The 7,118-nt window shown below is 32.7% G+C and overlaps 1 long non-coding RNA gene across 3 annotated transcripts; it reads right to left on the minus strand.

The window, feature by feature from the left end:
* Positions 1 to 1,567: 1,567 nt before the first annotated feature.
* LOC127162652 (uncharacterized) lies at positions 1,568 to 5,830 on the minus strand. 3 transcript variants are annotated; one of them, XR_007827400.1, is made up of 7 exons: positions 5,667 to 5,830; positions 4,714 to 4,746; positions 4,501 to 4,545; positions 4,344 to 4,420; positions 4,072 to 4,193; positions 3,897 to 3,980; positions 1,568 to 1,847 (listed from the first exon to the last, which is right to left on the minus strand). It is a non-coding gene; the product is annotated as an uncharacterized LOC127162652 (long non-coding RNA). The 3 variants fall into 3 exon arrangements; XR_007827401.1 differs by having other exon boundaries at positions 4,890 to 5,830; XR_007827402.1 differs by lacking the exon at positions 4,714 to 4,746.
* Between the last annotated feature and the right edge of the window lie 1,288 nt (positions 5,831 to 7,118).

Genomic DNA, 7,118 nt, shown 5'->3' on the forward strand with positions numbered 1-7,118 from the left:
AAATCATGTCTAACACAGTTGTCTGAACAAAGAATTTCATACTGTTGAAATTTTAAGGTTTTGTAAGTTCCCAGCATGCATTGCAGCATAAATAAATTATCCAGTTACTGTTATAGGATTATTGTTTTGCTGTTTGCTGACTTCATTTAAACTTTTTTTGTTGTCGTTTTGTCATTATTGTTAGTTATTTGTTATACTGTGATGTAAAGACCTCATCTTTTTAATTTTTGCTGATTGCCACCGTTCTTGAGGGTTGTGTATCTAGTTTTGAGGCCTAGATTCTTTTCAAAAAATTAATAAAATTATTTTTTTTTTATAAAATTATTAAAATTAATTGTCTACATATTAGACTAATTTATTTATAATGGTTTGTATGTTCAGATATTCAACAAAATATATACAAATGAATACCCAAATAGTATACTTAAAGTATGATTTAAAGTTCACAAAAGTTTACTCACTGTAAATACTCACTGTATGAGTAAACTTGCAGTATAAAACTACTAAACTAGTAGTTTACTGAGACTACCCTAGTGAAAAAAAAATATGCTAAGTATACTTAGCAGCCAGACTAATTGTCAGTATACTTCAAGTGTGTTACTGATTAGTTAACTTGAAGTGTGCTATTTTGGAACAACTAATTTTGTGCTAAGTATATTTTAGTTGTAATTAAATTGTAGTAAAGCATAACTGTAAGTGTATTTAGTGTACTTTTATGTGCTAAATTGGAACAACTTCAAGTATACTTAGTATACTTTAAGTAAGTATATGCTGTGTAAGCTAATTGCATGCTTGATTAGTGATATTAAAGTGTACTTTGTTTGTATTACAAGTATATTACAAATTAATTAAGGGTGTCTTCAAAATATACAAGAAACACACCATAAATATATTATTTTTGAGTAAAAATATGCAAATTTTTTCCCCAATGCTGAATGCACTCGTTGTCAGGGTCATTAAAACAGTGTGAGTGAAATTCAATTGTTGGCCATGCAATAGTATTTACTTGGCTGTACTTGTGACATCACAAACTAGTAGCTGAACTTCCTGTCCAGTACACTGTAAATCCTAATAAGTTCAGCTTACTTAAAAAAAAAGTTTGGAAACCAATTGCCTTATTTTGTTAAAGCAAACTTAAAGGTAAAACTAAAGTTAATTTAATAATCAGTTTAAAGTAAAGAAAGCAAACTCTTACAGAGTAAATTAACTAATAAATATCAAGTAGGTTTAATGTCATTTCTAGTTAACATACTCCAGGACATTTACTAATCTTACTTAAGATTTAATAGTAAGATTACTTTATTAATTCTATTTACCTAGCAGTGTTATTTTGTGTTGTGCAAACATCTTAAATGCTGTTATTCTCAACATGGATTTAATCTGCCATTTTAAGCTATGGGAACTTAAAACATTTCGTGCAATCGGTTTCCACATTTTCTTTAAGTAAACTGAACGTATTTTTATTCGTTCAACCAGCATGAAATGAACTTAATACAAGTTTGAAATTCTCAACAGTTTATTTTTGTAAAAAACTTTAAGAATATCACAATAATAAAAATTAGCTTTTAAAACATCTGTGTTCTTATAATACTCTTTACAGACTTCTTAACTAAACAGCACTTTGTTGTCATAACATTATCTGGACCCACTGGAACACTGTTAAACAATAGAGCATTTTCAGAATGGCATGCAAACAGAACAGCAAAAATAAAATACAGGCCTTTAAAACCCATTCATGACAATTCTTCCCTCCATGATTGCCTTTATTGCATCCACAATGAGGGCATGTCCTCTGGTAGAACTGTGAGCAGGTCTACAACTGCTTGACTGAAGTCTGCATCCACATCCTAAGTAGAGAAATAAAATAGGTAGAGTGTAAATTTCTTCATTTCAATACTGGAAATGTTCTAAAAGCATATACTGACAAGGAACTTTTAATGCTTTTAATTTATAAGCAAACTGATTCAAATTGATGACCAGAGTGAGTGTACAATGATCTGTGCAAATATCAAGTACAAGGAAATGTAATTAAGCTTTAAATTATGATCACCAAAGAGAGATGACGAGATTTATAGTGTGACAGTGACATTTCACAATACATGATTTAAATCAGAGCAAAAGTGTAAATTATCATTTGTGTCAACTATTACTGCATGCCTTGTATTGGAAGTCTTGGAATATAACACACAAGTTCCATGGACTAAATGTTTTGTACATTGTTTTCAACATAGAATATAGATGTGAATTCACAGAACTTTTTTTTTTTTTTTTTTTACAACATGCTAAGAATGCTAAGAGCATTTTCTCTCGTGTTATGGAGTGATGGATCACACCCATCATTTACATGATTTTATCTTAAAGGGTTTGTTCACCCAAACCAAAGATTAAAATTAGCCCATGATTTACTCTCCCTCAAGGCATCCTAGGTGTGTATGACTTCATTCTTTTAGACCAATCCAATCAGAGTAACATTTAAAAAATGTCCTGGCTCTTCCACGCTTTCCATGGCAATGGGCAGGTGTTTCTGTTCAACAGTTCAAAAGGAGTGCAAAAAAAGCGCATCCATCCATAATAAAATGTGCCTCACACATCAATAAAGGTCTTCTGTAGTGGATTGATGCATTTTTGTAAGAAAAATATACACATTTAAAAAGTTTTAAACACTTTTCTCTCACTTCCACTAACTGTCATACGTGCAAGCCTTTCCAGGTGGATGTTGTAGGACGTTTGTGTGCATGCGCTGGTGTAAATGTGCTAGTCGAAATGTAAGTTTCGACTAGCAAAGAAAAGTTTGTTTACAGGAGCAAAGGAAGCAAAGTTTCCTTACTTTAGCAAAAGAAAACCAGTCTGCTCTTGGTTTATATTGAAATCCTCCGACATTCTTCTTTATGGATCTTTGTTTTGTACTTCTAATTCGTTACTGGTGTTTCATTTCGCTCTGTCCTGTGCTTCCTGTTTGTCACTAATCACCGGCGCATACGCACACGTACATCCTACATCAGCTGCCCGGGATGGCTTCTGCCTATGGCAGTTAGCGGAAGTGAGAGAAAAGTGTATAGTTTTAAATATGGACATTTTTCGTACAAAAACATATATTCGCTACAGAAGGCCTGTATTCACCTCTCGGAGATGTGTGAGGCACGTTTTATTATGGATGGACGCATTTTACTGCACTTCATTAAACTGTTGAACAGAAACAGCCACCCACTGACATTATAAAGCTTGGAAGAGCCAGGATATTTTTTAATATAACTCTGATTGTATTGGTCTGAAAGAAGAAAGTCATATACAATAGGGCTGTACGATAAATTGCATGCGATTGTCATGCGCATCTTGTCAGTAAAGACGGTTACACGGAGCCTTAGTTCACTGACAAGCTACGCAATATCGCGTTCATACGCGCAGGTGAATCGCATTCGATTATGAACGCGATATTGCGTAGCTTGTCAGTGAACTAAGGCTCTGTGTATTAAATTCCGCTCCATCTGAATGCACGTGATGGAGATTTACTACTAATCACAGAACCATCTTCACTGTCGAGATGCACATGACAATCACGTGATTTATCGTGCAGCCCTAATATACACCTAGGATGCCTTGAGAGTGAGTAAATCATGGGCTAATTTCCATTTTTGGGTGAACTAGGCTCTTTATTTCAAGAAGTTTATTTCAAAGTGTGTAATGATGTTTGTGATCACTCAACACAATTTCACGAATTTAAAGCATTTACACCAATTTCAGTAATAAACTGTTTCACAAAAGACAAATATAGCATCTACTGCAAAACTAAAAAAAAAAAAAAAACACACAGAACCTTTGACAATTTTTCATAACCAGAACTATATTCATATTGAATAAAACAAAATGATGAGAGCAGAAAATCCAGTAATACTTACGAAACACATCCTGTAAAATTCCTGTGGGTCATCCTCCAGGATGACTGAAAGGCCCTGAAGTACTGCAGTGGAAACATCAGATGACTATGAAAAAATAGAGACAGGCTAAGGATAACAATCATAAGCAAATCATGATTTAAAGATGACAACTACAGTCAACATGATAAAGAAATACCTTTTAATTAACTTGATGTGAAATTTAAAATCCTTTTTCTAGAAAATGTCAAAAGTGCAGAGTCTGTGTCCAGTGCTGCGCAGAACTCAGATCCGAGATATGCGACTGAATCCTGCAAAGATCTAAGAACAAACATTAAGTGGCTATTAACATTTTGAAGGACACAATCCATAAACACACTTTTTGAAAAGGAATAGGGTTTTGAAAATTTTGGAAATGAAAAAAAAAAAAAGGTTCACCCAAAAATAAAAATTAGCTATTAATTTACTCACCCTTACGCCACCCAAGATGTTCATGAGTATTTTTCTTCAGCAGAACAGCAAAGAAGATTTTTAGCTGAAAATGTGGCCTTTGGTGATTGATAAAATTTAAGTCAGAGACTGTCCATTTTTGAGGGAAAAAACATATCAAGGAGCACAAAATTAATACCTGTTGCTCCTGATGATATACTGAGGTTTTATCAAGATGATCGATCTGTGGAAGAAAATGAAATAAATGCTTTTAAGTCTCATTTACTGCATTCATCTTATATTTATCTAAGTAGATCCTCTCTGCAAAGTATAAAACACAAATGTAAAGAATGTCTGTTATGTCACAAACATAGCACTTGTAACAAACATAAACTAAAGCATCTGAACTTACATTTCCACTGCACAGCAGTCATCAGCTGGTATTCTAAAATAATAAAAAAAAAGTGTTGTCCATCAATCAAAAATCAGTGAACAATGAACAAACAAAACCAAATGTATAGAGTATTTTTTTCTTATGTAATGTAAATGGAAACATCTGGTATTTTAAAACTAAGATCGTTAACTTACATTTAAATAAGTTTCAATGTTATATATACTCTGCTTGAGGAGGTGGGGGTGATGGGTCTGCTAAAGACTCGTTGACAATCTCAGAATGCGTGTTGTTTGTTACTGCCTGCACATTACCGTAATTATCATACTAAGCACGCATACTATTTTCGTCGCAACCAGGTATTTCTAACAAATAATGCTACGGCTTGACTACAGTTTAGCACTCATAGTTGCTTTCAAAATCGCCGTGTCAAGTTAAAAAGAGTTATTTTAAAAGAACCCGTCTGAAGATGTAGCGTTCTTTTCCATCCGTTTGTACACTGACCGGATTGCGCGCTCTCTAGCGTGAATGCGGCCGTGTCTCTGAGCTCCTCATTCGAATGTACCGCGTCCAGAATAAAATATCCTACAGCATATGCTAAGCGTTTACGAAATTAAAAACGATCTCCTCGTTTGAAGTGTTTTGTTTACTTCTCACTGAATTTTGAATTCTGCAAAACGTCACATGAAACAACCGTCGTTCAAATTACTCCTATTCTCGTAACTTATCACTAGCACGAATGGATAACATAGTAATTAATAGACAACCAGGCAGCTAATTTTACAGATATGAAGTGGACATTAAGTTAAGTGGTTTGAACAGAAATCGCTTCAAATAATGTGCAGGGTCAACCGTGTTTGAGTTCTTTGAATGGGCTAAGATGTTCCACAAAACAACATGCAACAAAGTGCATAAAATCTAACCATCATAAGGACTAGCAAGCAAAAAATGAGACTTAAATTAAAAGCTTTTACCTTGATTTTACCGAAATAGATCCTCTGCAAACACACGTTGAGTCTTCAGCCGTTGTGCTTCTGCGACGTGGGGGAGGGGCAATTGTCGCCCAGTGCGCATGCGTAACAGCATGTCTTGGACATTTTGAGTAATTTTACTTAAATTTCATTAGTTATGGGAACTATCTGTTCTAATATTTCAGCAACAATGAAAAAAAAAAAATAGTAAACTCAACATTTTGGTTAAAATAGAGTAAACTTACTAGTATTTTTATAGCAAGGAATACTATTTGGTTTTACAGTCTAGAACACTTTTTTCTGATGTTCGTATGGTGTGCTGTTGGTATAAAATTATAAATGCATTGATGTACATGGACCCCTCTGTGACATTGTATCAATTTATTAAAATACTTAAATCACAATTACAAGAGTAGCATTTTGTATGTATGCATACACTTCATTTAATAATGTTTTAAATGGGCTTTAAATGCATTTATCATGTTTTATTACTTTCTGTTGTAAGCATGAAGTACACTTAAAAATTACTCCAAAATTTTACTTAAAGCATACTAACAAGTTCTTTAATAATGTACTTTAAAAGTATACTTTCAATGCATTGTTACATTTCAGCACACAGTTAAAAATAATACTAAAATATATTTACATAAAGTGCAAATAAATACACTTTTAAAAACAAACAAAACTACATTTCAAGTATATTTTTAGAAAATATATTTTTTAGAAAATATACTAAATTACAATTATTTTAAAGTGTGTTAAAAGTTGTATTGTGAAAATAGGTAAAAGCATGGTGGTAATACACTTATAATATATTTAAAGTTAGTACAACTTTTGGTTAGTATATTTGCAATGTACTATTGAAACAGGAAATATATTACAAATACAATAAAGTATACTTTTTTTTCACTAGGGTTGGAGGGTACCTGATGAAAAACAACCATGGTGTTACATAAAGTTACCAAAAGAGAGAGCGTTAGCCATGGTAAATTTGTTGTTACTTCAGTTTTACTACAAATACTGTGGTTACTGTATAACAACTAATTTGAGCTTTTAACAACCAGTTTAAATAAATGTACATACACAAAGTAGCCTAATTAAAATAAATATTTCATGCACACTATACATTTTTAAGAGTGTAGACAGGTGATGTTGTATGTAGATTTCCACTTGCCTGTAGTCCTCAATTTGATATTGATGCCAGATATGCTCTTCTGTTCTGTGGCCATCAAGCTGTCCTAACCGGTGCTACATATGTAACATGAGACCTTTTTTGTTCATTTTATTATTATTATTATTATTATTTGTCTATTTTATTTGTTGTTGTTGTTGTTTAACAAGGATTCATTTCAATTACCATTTCACCATATTGGAGTAACTACTTTATTTTTCTGTAAGACTTGGTTTTGTTGTTGCAAAACTTGCAAAACAAAACAAAACAAAACAAAAAAAAAA

Source organism: Labeo rohita, chromosome 3, assembly GCF_022985175.1.
Source record: "Labeo rohita strain BAU-BD-2019 chromosome 3, IGBB_LRoh.1.0, whole genome shotgun sequence".
Classification (NCBI taxonomy): Eukaryota; Metazoa; Chordata; class Actinopteri; order Cypriniformes; family Cyprinidae; genus Labeo; species Labeo rohita.